General features: G+C 41.5%; 1 long non-coding RNA gene across 1 annotated transcript in view; it reads right to left on the reverse strand.

The window, feature by feature from the left end:
• LOC129629715 (uncharacterized) overlaps nucleotides 1-17,003 on the reverse strand; it is a 77,174-nt gene extending 60,171 nt beyond the window's left edge. Inside the window, exon 1 of the long non-coding RNA XR_008703321.1 lies at nucleotides 16,912-17,003. This is a non-coding gene — a long non-coding RNA (uncharacterized LOC129629715). The remainder of the gene's footprint in view (nucleotides 1-16,911) is intronic.
• Nucleotides 17,004-17,746: the final 743 nt, after the last annotated feature.

Here is a 17,746-nt window from a genome sequence, read left to right on the forward strand (position 1 = left end):
AGTCCATCCTTTTAAACACTGTGCCATGCTAGCTCAGGTAATAGCTCTATTGCCTTTGTTCATTTAAAAGCAGAATTAAATATCTTTGTCTCTCACTGTAACACACGCCACCTCACCCCTTTCCTGTAGGCCAGGGAGCTAAGGAACTTCTGGCATCTTGTGAAAAGAAAAGGTGACTGAGCCAAAGAGACATTAGCTTGCTATTATCCAGCTTCCATCTAAATCAAATTCCCACTGAGCCCTTGGAACTAAACTTCCCCTTCATGGGTGATGAGTCATCCTCCTAATTTCACTCTTGATTAGCCCAAGCTGTCCTTGATGGCAGGTCAGTTCAGGTGATGCCATAGTGCAGACCAGTTTCTTGAATATGCTATTAGAGTGGTTTGTTCAGAAATGAAGTGCTCGTTTTAAACCTGGTCATGAAATAGTTGTTTTGCACGTGGTGATTTTTTTGTTGCTGTTGTCTCAGTCCCTAAATCATGTCCAACTCTTTTGTGACCCTGTAGACTGTAGCCCACCAGGCTCCTCTGTCCACGGGATTTCCCAGGCAAGAATACTGGAATGGGTTGCCATTTCCTTCTCCAGGGGACTCAGGGATCAAACCCACATCTTCTGCATTGGCAGGCAGATTCTTTACCAGTGAGCCACCTAGGAAACCCTGGTAATTTCATAAAAAGACCTTAATTCAACCCACTGAGAAGAAAAGGTTTTTGGCTGAGTTAATTTTCTCAACTGAAATTTGGTCCTTGGAAGAGATCCAGTTTTTTTAGGTACATCTTTCTAAAGGCAGTGTTATTAGACTGCCTTATTAGACAAAATATGTGGAATATAACATAATCTTATCTTATTAACAACACGTACAGAATTGAAACTATTACCAATTATTGGATTGGAGAGACACGTGGGTTATTCCAGCCCTTTCTAGAACAGTCTTGGGAAGCTGTTTTAGAGTTCCCACACTTGTCCCTTCTGACAGCTTCCTCGTGTCCTCAACAGAGATTATCAGTTGACATTCCTACTGTCCTTTCTCTAGCAATCATCCCGCACCTCCTTATTTCCAGCTTCTAATTTGCTGTCATTTGAGAAATCATATAACTATGAATTTGTGAATATATGAATCAAAGAATTTATGAGTGTGTATATGTATATCCCTTTCTACAAAGGATTTGTGGCTTTGCATAACTTGGGGGGGTGAAAAAGATAATGACTGTTGAATGAATTTGAACAAAAGGAAAATAAGAATAGGCAAATAATAAAGTCAAGAGTCATGCACTCACAGACCGCATGCTCTGCTGCCCTTTAATGGCTGGCACTAGGTAGCAAGTAGACCTCTAAGCTTCCTGGAAGCCAAAGTGAAGATGGAAATGTGATCAGTTAGTTACAGGTTCACAATGATCAGAAAGTAAAAACAAGCCAGACATTAAAAAAAAAAAAATACTACCACTCTTGACACGAAGACCAAAGACACTTTCTTCCATGGTGTTGATAATAAGGATGATGTAAGATACAACAGATAATGTCTTCAATGGTGCTCTGAAAATCACTGGTGTAATATATTTTGAATAGTGTTTCTTTTCAAAGTCCCTTGAAAGTGAAAGTTGTGTCTGACTCTTTTCAACCCCATAGACTGACTATACAGTCCATGGAACTCTCCAGGCCAGAATACTGGAGTGGGTAGCCTTTCCCTTCTCCAGGGAATCTTCCCAACCCAGGGATCGAACCCAGTCTCCCACACTGCAGGCAGATTCTTTACCAGCTGAGCCACAAGAGAAGCCCAAAATTCCCTTAATATAAGCCAAAAGCAAATACCCAAGACAAAACATGTCAAGCAACAGTGAAAGCAATTGGACTGACAGCTATGAGATTCTCAGTAAGGAACATGCACAAATTTGTATATGTGGGCTTTACAATAACTATTTACCTCGATCAAAGGTTGCTGGCACCCACTTCTTAATTGATGGCCATACTCCAGGTATGCAGGTTTATAAACATGTATACATTTCTATGGGGAAATCTATTTCTTTTAGGTACTATCTCGTTAGAAACCATTAAATACCCCCAGCCATTAGATTTAGTTAATTCTCAATTCCAGCCTTGCTGCTATCTTCATTCTATGAAAAGGAACAAACAGTTCTTATTATTTGAGCGCTCTTTATAACCGTCAGCTTCCAAACCTTCAATAAAAAGATAAGATTGCCAGATTTTCAAAGAGAATTTCTAAATGTGTAAATTAGCAAGGTGAATGGAATAAAGACATACTCTCGCACACCAACTAAAAAGACAGTCTTTCATTTTGAGTCCTTTTCTGAAGTGAATTTAATCAAAGTTTATTCAGTGAATTTCAAAGCAAATCCACCAGCCCACTTTACTTTCCATTTAGGTCCCTAACAACAGGATTTGAAGACTGTTCCTTACTTTTAATTCTTTACTTGTGCGGTGCCTACTGTATGTAGAGAATGTTTGCCAGTTTGGATTCTCCGAACAACACAATGAATTCCCCATACCATGCTACCACACAATTGCTCAGCTATCAAGTAAAGCTTTTTTATCCTGCTGAGTTCAAAGTTCAAAATTTATTTCTTAGCTTAATGCAAGGCTAGTGCAAGTGTGTTTAATATATTCATTCTAAATGCCATCAGAGGACGGTGGTGTCAACATTTTGGCTTTGTTTGGACAGCTTTTGTGCGAGTGCAAACACTGAGTGTATGAAATCTAATGAGATTAGGCGCTTACTGCAAAATTAAAAGCAGGCGACTAGACTTCAAAGATTATTACCGCAGCACAAATCCCCTTGCTATATTTCTTGGGCCATTTCAGTGAATTAAAGTTTGAGAATCACCTTTACCGAAAGATTTTCTTCATAGCAACCCTTTAATGGAATACTTGATATTAAATACTTCCTAAAGAGTACATGACTTTTTTTAACATTTTTTTTAACCATCAGTAAAAAGCACTATAGTTAAGGAGAGTGAAATTAAATCAAGACAAGTAAGAATGAACCAAAAGCTTTATTACAGACCCAGAATTAAACATGATTCCTTAAAAAGCTGTGGATTCTCAGTGTGGTTTGGTTTTGATTTAACAAAAATAAAGAAAACAACAAAAGAACTTTGACCCCATCACATGATAAGGAATCTTCTCAGTTTTTTTTTTTTTTTTCAGCATAATTAACCTTTAATAAGAGCTTACTACATCCCAGGCACTGTTCTAAGTCATCTATATGTATTAAGTTCCTTTCAACAACTACCTTATGAGACTATTAATATTATTAGTCCAAATTTACAGGTGAGAAAATCGAAGCTTACTGAAATTTAACAGCAGTTTATTAAACTAAAATAACAGACCCAGGGTAGAGTAGGAGCTACATGATGAAAAACTGTGCAAGAAAGAACCTTGTATCTAATCACAAGTATTTTTTTAAGTTCAAACAAGAGATACAAAAGACCCTCCAAAGAAGTCATGATAAACAAACACATGCATGCCTGCATGCTAAGTCACTTCAGTTCAGTTCAGTCGCTCAGTCGTGTCTGACTCTTTGCGACCCCATGAATCACAGCACGCCAGGCCTCCCTGTCCATCACCAATTCCCGGAGTTCACTCAGACTCATGTCCATCGAGTCAGTGATGCCATCCAGCCATCTCATCTTCTGTCGCCCCTTCTCCTCCTGCCCCCAATCCCTCCCAGCATCAGAGTCTTTTCCAATGAGTCAACTCTTCGCATGAGATCACTTCAGTCATGTCCAATTCTGTGCAACCCTATGAACCGGAACCTGCCAGGTTTCTCTGTCCATGGGATTCTCCAGACAAGAATACTGGAGTAGGTTGCCATGCCCTCTACTTCCCAGGGGATCTTCCCAACCAAGGGATCGAACCTGGAACTCTCACGTCTCCTGCATTGGCAGGCAAACTCTTTACCACTAGAGCCACCTGGGAAGCCCAAAGAAACCCATATTACCTAAGAATCAGTGCTCCTAGGGATAGATCAGATTGTACAAAGGGATATGCAAGCTTCCTTATGGCACTCCAGGGATAACACGGTTAGGAAGAAAATACAAGAGAATAGCTATAAAGGGAAATGGAGAAGAAACAAGAGAGGCAGAGAAAAGAGGGTGTAGCTACTCTTGTCTCCAACATAACTAACCTGGCAACCAACTGTCCAGAGCTTGGAGTAAGAGGCTGGCTGGAGAAAATGAAGGTTTGGAGAAAGCAATAACTTCAGTCTGGGGACATAACTATTGTGTGTGTGTTCAGTGGCTTCAGTCGTGTCTGATTCTTTGCAACCCCATGGACTGTAGCCTGCCACGCTCCTCTGTTCATGGGATTCTTCAGGCAGGAATACTGGAGTGAGTTGCCATGCCCTCCTCCAGAGGATCTTCCTGACCCAGGGACTGAACCTGCATCTCCTGCACTACAGGTGGATTCTTTACCTGCTGAGCCACCTGGGAAGCCTAGGGACATAACTATTAGGTTGACTCATATGAAACAGTTATTTGACCATTTTTTTATCTACTTTGGTTGCATCATTGCAGCCAAAAGTTTTGAGATATCCAAATAGTGAGGTTTCTGATAATGGTGTGTTTCTTTGGACTTGTGTCTGTTACAGTAAGAGCTGCATGTATGGACTTACAAGTCACCTAGGCATGGTAGAAAACTTGAAGACACATCAGAGATTGCATTTCATAGGGCTGCCAGGGGTCCTCATGGTGAGAAGAGAGAAAGAAATCAGTAACATGTGAGGATAAATAAGAAACTCAGCTACCACCAATGTTGGCTCAGATGTGATTAATATTTTGAAAGACAAAATCAGAACCAAAAAAATACTTTGGGTACAGACAAAAGATGGCCATGCTACAAGGGATTCCTGCCAAATGGCAGATAGTAAGGGCTGGGTGTGTGGAGGGTGAACAGTAAAGAAATGTATGGGTACAAAATGTATATATGCATTCCATGAGCTTACTCTTGAGAGAGAAATAAAGATGCCTTTTTCTTTCTTAATGAGATGGCATTATACATTTAAAACATGAGAAGACTACTTGGTACTTACTTGAAGACAAGAGAGACGTGGGTATTTTTAACAGCAGGGAAAAGAAAATATAGGTAACAGAATTGAGACAGTACTCAAGATAAAAGGGAAAATTCTCAGTATTTATTTACATAACCCCACACTAATGAGAAATCACAGCCCTAGAATTGGTGGAAATACTGGTTGATGAACAAAGATGCCACAGAAGATATTTCTGCTCTCTGTAACTCTGTGGTAGAGAACCTTTAAGAAAAAAATTTGATGTAAGTTTTCAGTAAGAAAAATCTGCCCTTATCCCCAGACAATCATGTTCTCAGAAATATTATAAACATTAAAGTCCACTAGAGAATCTTGCTCTTACGTGCATGTAAAAAAAAAAAAAAAAAGGCAGACTGTTCCAGCAGGAGTAGGAAGCAAGGCAGCTGATGGTCTTAGCAGTTTTCCTGAATGTAGTGGAATTAACCTCTCTTTGAGGGAGACCAGGAGTTTAAGAAATCATTGGAAGTTGTAAAAATAAAGTGAAGTTGCTGGGAGACAAACTCATAAATAGAAATGATGTGCCAGTAACAGGAAAAATAGACACAGAGCAAGATATATCATATCACCAAACTTGACTTCTACCATTTTTTAACCCCTGTTTCATGTTACTTACATTCTGCCATACATATACACACACATATATACACAGACCCTTAGAGGGAAAGGATTATTTCTTATTTATATTTCTATGTACAAAAGACTTAGCACTGTTTTGCACACAGCAGACATTTAATAAGCATATTAGATGAATGGGGTGAACTTAGTTTACTAGTTTTGAAAGGTAGAATTTATAACACAATGGTTTGAAAGTATTTTAAATGATTCATGCAATTGATCCTAATAATAATAATAACTAACTGACTGCAGCCATGAAACTAAAAGATGCTTGCTCCCTGGAAAGAAAGCTATGATAAGCCTAGACAGTGTATTAAAAAGCACAGACATCTCTTTGCCAACAAAGGTCCGTCTAGTCAAAACTATGGTTTTTCCAATAGTTGTGTACAGATGTGAGATTTGGACCATAAAGAAGGCAGAGCACTGAAAAATTGATGCTTTTGAATTATGGTGCAGGAGAAGACTCTTGACAATCCCTCGAACAGCAAGGAGATCAAACCAGTCAATCTTAAAGGAAATCAACCCTGAGTATTCATTGGAAGGACTGAGGCTGAAGCTGAAGCTCCAATCCTTCGGCCACCTGATATGAAGAGCGGACTCACCAGAAAAGACCCTGAAGCTGGGAAATATTGAGGGCAGGAGGAGAAGGGGGTGACAGAGGATGAAATAGTTAGATACCATCACCAACCCAATGAACATGAGTTTGAGCAGACTCTGGGAGATAGTGAAGGACAGGAAAGCCTGGTGTGCTACAGTCCATGAGGTCGCAAAGAGTCAGATACATCTTAGTGACTAAACAACAACATTCATAGGGTACTTGTTGCTGCTGCTAAGTCGCTTCAGTCGTGTCCGACTCTGTGCGACCCCAGAGACAGCAGCCCACCAGGCTTCCCTGTCCCTGGGATTCTCCAGGCAAGAACACTGGAGTGGGTTGTCATTTCCTTCTCCAATGCATAAAAGTGAAAAGTGAAAGTGAAGTTGCTCAGTTGTGTCCAACTCTTAGCGACCCCATGGACTGCAGCCCACCAGGCTCCTCCGTCCATGGGATTTTCCAGGCAAGGGTACTTACTGTGGGCTAAATTTTTACATAGGTTATCTGATTTAATCTTTGTAAGAAATAGAGACTAATATTATCATCATTTCATAACTAAAGAAAAAAAATGTGGTTTGAGGAGGTCAGTGTTAGTACAAGGATTCCAGCTTGTACTCTCTCAAAGCCCATATGTATATAAAACACCTGGCCAGGCGCCATGAGACAGGAAGCAGTCACCATGGTACAAACATGCCCCAATATGACAGCTAGCCTGCAACCAGGCACTCAGAGCAACCATGTGGCTCTATCTGAGGTACTTCACTTTCCTAGTCCCCCATCTCTACAATAGGAAATGGGACAAGACCTTTCAAATAATGTCAAAGCCTGGAGTTCTGCGACCTTAGACCTTTTCCCGAAAATTAAGATAATGGTATTTAAAATTCTTACATCATCTTATTCAGCAAATGTTCCAAAGCACTGATCATCATAGTTGTAAAACTGAAAGGGGTCTGTAAAGTGTGAGGCTTCAGAGAACTGGATGCTGGTCTTAGAATCATGCGTTGTCAGCCTCAGACAACGTATAAGATTACCAACAGACAATAAAGCAAAATTTCTATAAAATTTTCTTTGTCATTTGTCTTAATCATCAGCCTAGGAAGAAATAGCTAGATAGAAAGTACAAGTCATTCTTACCCTACTCTGAAGAGTGAGGTAATCGCAGACAAAATAAAACTGGAAACTCCAATATAAGTATGATGCCCTGTCCCTAATCATACAAATTCAGTGATGCAACTTCGCCATTTCTCTTATGAAAAAGCAGACATTTTCAAAACATGAGGGACTCAAATGCCAGTGGTATTTTAAAACATAATACCAGATGCCTATTAAACTACATCTCCTGCCCCTAGAAGGCAGAGGCACAACATCCTGTCACCTCCATGTAAAACAATCATCTTCCTACCAAGACAGGAAAGCACATTCTTCACCCCTAGGCTCACCAAAACACCAAATATTTAATGATTTCACAGCTCTCTATTGCAGCTGGCAGACATAATTGAAGAAGTAATGGCCCTCCAGACTGTAGATTAGAATAATCAAGCTCAAGTTGACAGGGTCTAGGTGTGTACTCACAGGTTCCAAGGTCATTTAAAAAGGACCCTTGCATTTTCATTCGAAAAAAATAATTGATGAGGGTTCTGTCCAGTTTGCCTGAAGACAAAGTGCCTCCCCCAAATGCAGAAGTACCCCAAGATAAAGTTCTCTTTTCTTCCAAAGAGAATAAAGAGTTGTAACTCATCATATTTTTTGGCATCTCTTGATAGCAACACTATATGTGTGACTTTGTTCCACCTGAAGAATGTTAAAGGTTGATTGTCATCAACTAAAAAACTAACATTATTCTTTTCGTTTCTCCCCTTTATCCACCCCTACCCTAACCCCAAATACCTTAGTTTGGCCGAAATGTTCAATATTGCAACCATTTCTGTTTTAGGAATTCCAAAGCCTTTTTAAAACCCAAGATGACTTTTTCTCATTAGTAGACGGGGAAACTCTGTCTTTTAGTCAAAGCCACAGAAAAGTATTTGGTGGATCACCATAAAACACGAGAAAAAAATGCAATGATTTCTCATCTTCAGGAATTACTTAGTATCGTGCTCACAGTTCAATAATCTTTGCAGAAGAGAATAAGGACAAGAGATATATTTCCTCAGATTGACAGATGGAGGGGTGAGGGGATGCATAGCATGTGTGTGTGTGTGTTTGCGTGTGTGCACGCACACTACTTTAAAGGAAGTCTCACTTTCACAGGAAAACCACCTGTGGTACTAAACTTGATGACTCTCACCCACCAGGTTGGCAGCTGGATACAGATTCTTGGGAAACCAGCCTCTGTGGTTCACCTCACTCCCTGATAATGACAGGCCCTTGCCTTACCCTCAACCCCGAGAAAGGAAAAAAAAAAAAATTAACACTCTAAAAATAAGAAGAAAGAACAAGGGAGTGAAGTTCTTGCCAGTACTAGTAACCAGGAGACCTAGAAAGAGGCCACTGCATACCCTGCTATTTATTGCCCATTTCCACCCATAGGAAGCTGGCCTGAGAGCTTGCCAAAGGGAAAGAAAAAATCAAAATGTTCTCCATCCTTCCTGTTTACATTAATAGAACAGAGTCACGTACAGCATTCCAGCTCTATTATGTTCCCCCTCCACACAGAGTAGCTTTTTTAGGTCAAAGTTTTCAAGAAAAAGAATTTTAAATTATATCTTCAAGTCTTAAACTCTTCCCTTTCTTATATGCCATACATCCATTACTCAATTAAATTGATAGAAATAAAAATTTGCTTTCATCACCTTATCTAAGGGGCCATGTTTTCTTATTTTAATGAATGTAAGTTAAACAATCGGAAGTTCCCTGAGATCACTGTTCCAGCGTGAACCATCTATTTAATGAAATGGAGTTTACACTTTTAAAGAAACTTCTTCCCACAGGATAAATAAGGTCAAATTCCTAGGATAAGAAACCATAATAGATGTAACTTTACTGCTGAAATCAGTGGTTTGAGGAAAGGTCAAACCACTCCCCAATTCCCTAAAAGACTGTATCTTTAAAACAAAGAAACACTGCTATTAATGCACAATTATTTGTGCACTTTTCTAAGGAGAAATTTTACCACAGAGTAGGATTCGCCTCAGAACAAAAGAAATCTGACTTTCTATAGACTGTAAAGCCTACAAAGAAATAGGGTGCTGTCCCAGGGGGGCTTCCCAAAACTTTTTGTATATACAGTATACAGTATAATAGATACAACATAGTATATTTTGTATACATGGTTTAATGTCCTGAAAAGTCTCAGGGCACAGCCTTCTAGCCTTTTTGCAGGGGCTGCAAAACTTCTAGATGCTTGCTACTCCAGGCTTTCCCCACTCCGTTCCCTCAGTCTGGAGAGACCCTCCCTTCTCCCTTACCACTCCCTTGGCTTCTCCAAGCCCTCCTGTCACGTCCTCAGGAAACTCTCCTCTGCCTCTCAGTATGCTGCTGCTGCTGCTGCTAAGTCGCTTCAGTCGTGTCCGACTCTGTGCGACCCCATAGACGCCAGCCCACCAGGCTCCCCCATCCCTGGGATTCTCCAGGCAAGAACACTGGAGTGGGTTGCCATTTCCTTCTCCAATGCATGAAAGTGAAAAGTGAAAGTGAAGTCGCTCAGTCGTGTCCGACTCTTCAAGACCCCATGGACTGCAGCCTACCAGGCTCCTCCGTCCATGGGATTTCCAGGCACAAGTTACTGGAGTGGGGTGCCATCACCTTCTCCGGCCTCTCAGTATATTCAACCCCAAACTGTCCTGCCCTCACCTCCATTCCCTCATATTCTTTGCTCTCCTGCTCTCTCACTTAGGTTTCAGATGCCTTAAAACATTTGTGATAAATTGGTTCCTTGTGTAATCATGTATTTAATGGCTATATAATTTTTATGTAACACCTGCCTCCTATACTTAATAAGCTCCCACACAGCAGGGACTATAGCTTTCTTGGCTACTGCTTGAGCATAATAGAAATACTCAACAAAATGTTCTGAATGAGTGACTGAAGTCTTGCACAAAATACTCATTACAATTCTATCAGCTCCATAACCTTTTCAATTTTCCAGAAGCCCTAGAGAATAGGATAGGAAATACTTCATCAGAAATCATCCTGTGGGGACTTCCCTGATGGCACAGTGGTAGGGAATCTGCCTGCCAATGCGGCAGACACAGGTTCGATCCCTGGTCCGGGAGGACCCCACAGTGCCCAAGAGCAACAGGGCCCAGGCGCTGCGGCTACTAAGCCTGTGCTGTAGAACCCAGGAGCCCCAACTACTGAGCACACACACTGCAATTGCTGAAGCCCACATGGCCTGGAGCCCAGCTCCGCAACAAGGGAAGCCACGGCAATGAGAAGCACAGGCATCACAACGAGAGCGTAGCCCCCACTGGCCACAATTAGAGAAGGCCCACGTGCAGCAGTGAACACTCAGTGCAACCAAAAATTAATTAATCAATTTTAATAAAAGACATCTTCCTGTCTAAAGCAATAACATGAATAAAGGTAAACAGTCCAGGAATCTCTGACAGCGGAGGGGGTGGGGTGGGAGGGAATGAAGGCAAATAAAGCAAACCTCAACAGAAGAGAGGGTTTCTAGTGATTGGAATGGACGATAAAGGCGAGTTGGGGGTGAGAAGGTCTATGGAGAATTAAACTCAGTCCTGAATATCAATAAGCAGAAAAGTCTGCATACTAAAGTGACATGATAAAGCTGTGCGATTTACCCAAAGGTCATATAAAATATTGACTCAAGGGATAGAGGTTAAATGCAGCAACCAATTAGGAAACTAAAATAGTCTCAAGTGTGAAGTAAATAAGGGGGCTTCCCCGATGGCTCAGCAGGTCAAGAACCCGCCTGCAATGCAGGAGACACAGGAGACGTGGTTCAGTCCTTGGCTTGGGAAGATCCCCTGGAGAAGGGAATGGCTACCCACTCCAGTATTTGTGCCTGAAAAATCCCATGGACAGAGGAGCCTGGTGGGCTACAGTCCATGGGGTTGCAAACAGTAGGACATAGCGACCAAATAACAAACAAAAAGAGGTATATAAAACCTCAGTTATTGTGGCAGGAGTGGAAACGGGAAATAAAGACCAGATTATGAGAGCTCAAGAGAGAAGGACTGATAAAACCCGGCGAGCCTTGTTGTTCAGTCACTCAGTCACATCTGACTCTTGCAACCCCATGAACTGCAGCACGCCAGATTTTCCCGTCCTTCACCATCTCCCGGAACTTGATTATGAGAGATCACGAGAGAAGGATTGCTAAAACCTGGTGAGGAAGGAGGGTTCAAAATTCTTGGAGCCATCAAGCCTGGGTGGAAGGGAGTAGCGGTCCAGCAGAGAGAGCTCTTCCCTCTGTTCTCAGCTCTCTGGATGACCTTGAACAAACCAGCTAACCTCTTCAGCCTCATCTGCTTCACCTAATTAAGACTGGAGCAGATGATCGCAACCTTTCCCATTCTCTGAAATCAGCTCTTCACCAAAACCAGGAGGACAGCAAGGGCCCATGGCTGGGAAACAAAAGACTTGTGTCTCATTTTAGCTATGTTGAGCTTGAGGTAAAGTGAGACACCCAGAAAAAGATCTCCATCAGGCAGCTGGGAATACAAGACAGATGAGCCCAGAAGGAAAGCAGGCTACAGACCACGATTTAAGAGCCAGAGGCCTCATGGTTTAGTTGAAGTGATGGGAGTGAATTAAGCTGCAGAGGAAGACAGTGAAGAGAGGAAACTGTGGCCAGCTCAGATCCTCTCTAGTCCTAGGAACCCCAATCTCAGGTCACTTGTGGCCATAAATCACTCCCAGGAGTCAAAGGGTTCATTCCTCATCCAGGAATAGAAAGACCAGGATAGATTTTCTGATTCCACTGTATACTTGCACCTTCTTTAATTCAGACTGGTGGTCAGCTGTAATCCATACGTAAGATCTGGGGTGGCGGAGGGGGGAATGAAGAGCTTGCACACCCTACTGCTGCTGCTAAGTCGCTTCAGTCGTGTCCGACTCTGTGCAACCCCATAGACGCCAGCCCACCAGGCTCCGCCATCCCTGGGATTCTCCAGGCAAGAACACTGGAGTGGGATGCCATTTCCTTCTCCAATGCATGAAAGTGAGAAGTGAAAGTGAAGTTGGTCAGTCGTGTCCGACTCTCAGCGACCTCATGACTGCAGCCTACCAGGCTCCTCCGTCCATGGGATTTTCCAGGCAAGAGTACTGGAGTGGGGTGCCATTGCCTTCTCCGGCATACTGTACTAGTTCTATAGAAATTAGAGAATTCCTGAGGTCATGCTGCAAATGCAAAAAGCCTCTGTGGCCCTCAATTTTTGTTTAGTCACTAAGTTGCGTCTGACTCTTGTGACCCCATGGACTATAACCTGCCAGGCTCCTCTGTCCATGGAATTCTCCAGGCAAGACTACTGGAGTGGGTTGCCGTTTCCTTTTCCAGCGGATCCTCCTGACCCAGGGATAAACTCATGTCTCCTCCATTAGCAGGCAGGCTCTTTACCACTGAGCCACCTGAGAAGCCCTATGGCCCTCAGTGGTCTCCAAAAAAAAGTCAGATAGCTATTGTGCTTTCCCTCTCCTGAGGCACCCCCCACTGGGACCCAGTGGCATATCCAACCCTGGCAGGACAGCAGTGTGCGTGGGATCCACACCAGGCTGTGGTGGCAGCTCTGGGAAGAGAACCCTGGTCCTCTGCCTTTCAATCCAATTCTCTTTTCCAATCATCACCCTGCCTGTTAAAAGCATATGTGCTACACCTTTAAAATTCCCATTGCCCTTCACTGTGAATAGTGTTCCATTGTCCACTGCCATCCTACCAGAGAGGGAGCATTGTGCACTTCAACAAAACTTGCACCCTTGAGCAGCTGAGGGCTCAGTTTCCTCCAGTGATCCGCAGGCGGGCAATCATTGCCAAGGGCGTGATTGTATATCAGTTCTCCTTAAACTGCATATAGGAATATTGTTGCTATGTGGCCTGAGCCAAACAATCCAAGTCACCTGACATCCTCCATCCCACATTTAGGAGTCATCAAACTTAATTTCCCCTTTGTGCAATAAAACACCAAGAGGAAGCTTTAATGGATTGTATTATGTAACGGTTCTATAAAAATAGCAGGCCAGCTCCGAAGCACTTCCTTCCTGGGGCCCAGTAACCTATGCTGAAAGGATACACACTGGTTGCTCCGGCAACCATGAGAGATGACACTAGGGAAAAAAAACAGCAACAAAAGGACCATTTTTTGGCTCAGTCAAATGAGGTCTGGCTTCAAGCTTGTGATAGAGTGAATACAGACAGCCCAACACAGAGAGAGGGAACCAGTTAGCAATTCTACTCAGGCACTAGCAGCCTTGCAAAGCTGCCTCTGCTTTCGTTCTTTCTTTTTTTCTTTCTTCTTGTTTCTTTCAAGAGGAAAAAAGCCTTCCCCTAGTAATTTTATTTTTAATTTTAAAAAGCAAATATTACTGCAGCAATCAGTAAACAATGATTATCTTTTTTTTTTCTTTCTCTTCCCAGGAGCTCAAAAAATAATTTCTCTGACATGCAATTGTCTTTTCTTTTCTCCTAGATTCTTGGGGATTTGATCACACAGGAAGCAACTAGTTTAGTGGCAATAACCCTTAGACCCAACCTCTAAATAAAAAAAAAATAAATCAATCAAGGACATTTGAGGAATAATGCATTTTAAAAGTGAGAACCATTTCTGGGATCTCTCTTCACAGCAGACATCGAAGGACTTCCATCTCCTCTCTCCTGCTGTATTGAATCAGAACTCCTACATTTTATTAGCACTATCATTATTCTGCCTCGTTTTAATTTCAGAAAATTGATTTTCCCAATATACTGAGAATTGTGGCAGAAGGTTCATAACTGCTGACAGACACCTAAATGTTTTTCCTCTTACAAAGAGGAAATGGACCCTGAGGGATTTACAAATACGATTTAGAACCTCTGGAAAATAAAATCAAGAATTAATCAAATGGGATTAAGTTCAGATTTCTAATATAAAGCCACAGCAATCGTTTTTTCAAAACGATTCTTGAAATCAGTGCTCAAAAATAAGTAATGCATTTTTTTTTATCCAAAAGGCCTGTTTTAATCCTCATCTAGTAAATGATTTATTTCAAGATAAGGCACTCAGAACAAAGCAGGTGCCCTCTGATCAAGCAGGAATAAAAATCTGTGAAAGCAGGTGGTAAAATATTATGTTAATGTAAACAGCTGTGACGATGGTTATCCTGTGAACTGGTATGTCTGCAGGAAGAAGGCCAGAAAACCCCAGCTATGTATGCTTTTCAGGCTTGTTTCTACCTTTTGTTGCCCTTTATCCATGAATTCAAATTCTCGCAGCACCTTTTAATCATCTACCTGCTGGTAATTAACTAACATTAAGACTGTTGCAAAGAGTTGGACAGAACTGAGCAACTGAGAGCATGCGTGCATGCACACACACACACACACACACACACACACACATACACACGACTGCCTTTACAAACCAAAGGGAAATGGAGATTTCAAAATTATTCACTTATTTTTTATCAATGTATGCTGCCAAACTAGAGATTCTTGTCTCCAAAGGGTAGGTTTGAGGCAAAATTCCAACCCTTCCCCATAAAGTCGGTTGAATCATCTCTATTTACCACATCTGGGCTCTCCTCAGGATGGATTTAGAGACAGATTAATCTTTAAACATCAGATGCTGTTGAAACACAAAACAGCCTTTATTATCAAAGTTGCAAACTTCAAGCTTAAGCCTTTTAAGACCCAAGACCCTGTATCTTTGGAGAAAACATATGCAGAATGCATGTGCCTTAAAGTTATTGGGCCTTATTTTCCTTTTGTGCTAAGGGTTTTGAAATCAACAGGATTAAGTTACAGATAGTTGGGTTTTATCCAGATCTTTATTTTTGACTCTAAAAAGGGATTGAAGAAGGCTTTGATGAAATGGACATAGAATTAGTATTCAATAGGAGCTCAACTCCAGGGGAGAAGACTGATTTCGAGGAAATAGAACAGTGTATGTTGCTTGGTTTTCTGGCCCATGATGCCAATTCACAGATGTTTCAGCACATGGCACAAATAAAGGATATAGGAGTTTATAAAACTTATTGCTTGTGTGTGTGCTCAGTCATGTCCAACTCTTTGTGACCCCATGGATGGTAGCTCTTCAGGCTCCTCTGTCCATGGAATTCTCCAGGTAAGAATACTGGAGTGGGTTGCCATGTTCTTCTCCAGGAGATCTTCCCAACGCAGGAATCAAACCTGGGTGTCCTGCAATGCAGGCAGATTATTTGCCATCTGAGCTTCTAGGGAACCCCTTCTAAAACTTGGTATACGCCATTAAATTCATAAATCCTTTACAGTTATTAAAGAAATACCAAATAACATGAAGTTAGGATACATATTTCCCAAGCTTCAGGTTTTCAATTTAGCATCTCCTCTGGTTGCTTCATGCATGGACTATGTCAATATGCATAATAACATTAATCATTTGGCCATTCCTTTTAGAGGTTATGGAATCTACAGTATACTATGTGTATTTATAGAGAAGGAAAAGCACATCATAAAGTATGAGATAAAGCACTAGTGTTTACTAAGGTTTACTATACGCAAGGTTATTCTGCCTTGTAGGAATTTACAGTGCAGACTGGATTTAACACATAAACTTATACAAAGATAACTTCCACTACTAGGCATTCAGTAAGCCCTAAAGAAGTACTATAGCTAACAAATGCCAGAGGAATTTTTCACATAGCAGAGATCTCTATGGATGAGATGGACCAGGGAGGATTAATAAAAAGAGAATCTAAGCAAATAAAGAGGTGTGAGAATTAGAAAGGAGAAGATATTAACAAAAGGGGCCAGATACTAACACTTAGGGTTTATTCATAGGACAATTGGGAGACAGAGGGCGTGGAGGTGAAAAGACAAGCCTCGGAGGAGAGAAAGGCAGGAAATAGCATTATTTGAATTTATAGGAAAAAAATGTAGATCATTCACCATGTAATATTGAGCTTCAAGGAAACTTAGACATCATTTTCATGTCATTTGGGATGAGTCTTAACCTCTGCTTGCCTCAATTTCCTTGTATATAAGATGGAGTTAATAATAATAATAATAATAATAACACCATCTTCTAATGCATTAAACCAGTGGTCCCCAACCATTTTGGCACCAGGGACCAGTTTCATGGAAGACAATTTTTCCACGACCAGGGTTGGGCAGGGGTCGGGGGGGATCATTTCAGGATGACTCCAGCACATTACACTTATTGTACATTTTATTTCTATTATTATGACATCAGCCCCACCTCATCATCAGGCATTAGATCCCAGAGGGTGGGGACCCCTGCATTAAACAAATATTGGTTGTCCTCTCTGCCAGGTCCCTCAGCTTACATTTCATTTCATATACCGTCTCTGTGTTGACTCAATCAGTCTCAAGGTGTGATGTCTATGTAGTGAGAGTAGTACCCCCAATCCAGCCCCCAACCATGGCCTCTTTAAGAGATAAAAGGAGAAGCTGGAGTCAGTAAATCCTCCCCACTGGCTTGGAGTCGGGAAGAGACCCTGAGAAACAGGCAGTCAGTCCACCAAAGACATCACACCATTTACCTACCTCTGTCTTCAACTAAGGCTGGCCTTAGGAGGAGAGCATCATGGGGTCAGATCGGAGGAAACGCCCACCGGCACGTTCTTCTCCCTGCGGCCAGCCAGCTCTTGGACAGTTTGAGGTTCCTGATCAAATAGACCAAAGGCAGTGGATGCTTAGAAGACAGACTCCCATTTCTCAGCCTTCTCCATGGCCCTGACAGCAGTAAAATTACTCTCATTTTCCAAACTTGGCACCCTGTCAAGGGCCCCAACAAGAGAGAAGACTCCCCTTTGCCCATTTCTTTCGGAGCATCTTGATTTTTCATGAGGCCTCACTCTTCCCCGATGCACGTCAAGTCATAGACTCATGGAACCACTTCCTTGTGGCCCACTTCATTTTGTTTACTTAAAGATTGTTTTTGTGACTTTTTAAAAGCCATGCTTGCATCTGGGATGTGTAATTCTAAGTCAGAGAAAGACAGTTGTTATGTATTGTTTAAAATTTGTTTAATAAAAAGGAATTTCTTTGAAAACATCAGGCCAAGCTTATGATGTAAATTTACTGTCTGTAAATTTACAGTGTAGTGACAGAAACTATAACACAGTATGTTAATTGATCAGTGTTGCAAGAAACATCCACTACAGCAATGAAAGAGTATATGGTGTTTTGTTTAAACGATATTAACTCAAGATGAGAAATAAAATGTTTTCTTTGGGGTAATTTTCCCTTTTATGGTGATTTTTTTTCCCTTGGTCTGTCTATATTTGCTAACTTTTCCATAACAAATATAAACTCCTCACATAATTACAAAAAAAAAAGCAAGTAAGATATTGACAATATGACTTCAGACAATCCAGCA

This window comes from Bubalus kerabau, chromosome 16 (genome assembly GCF_029407905.1).
Source record: "Bubalus kerabau isolate K-KA32 ecotype Philippines breed swamp buffalo chromosome 16, PCC_UOA_SB_1v2, whole genome shotgun sequence".
In the NCBI taxonomy this organism is placed as follows: Eukaryota; Metazoa; Chordata; class Mammalia; order Artiodactyla; family Bovidae; genus Bubalus; species Bubalus kerabau.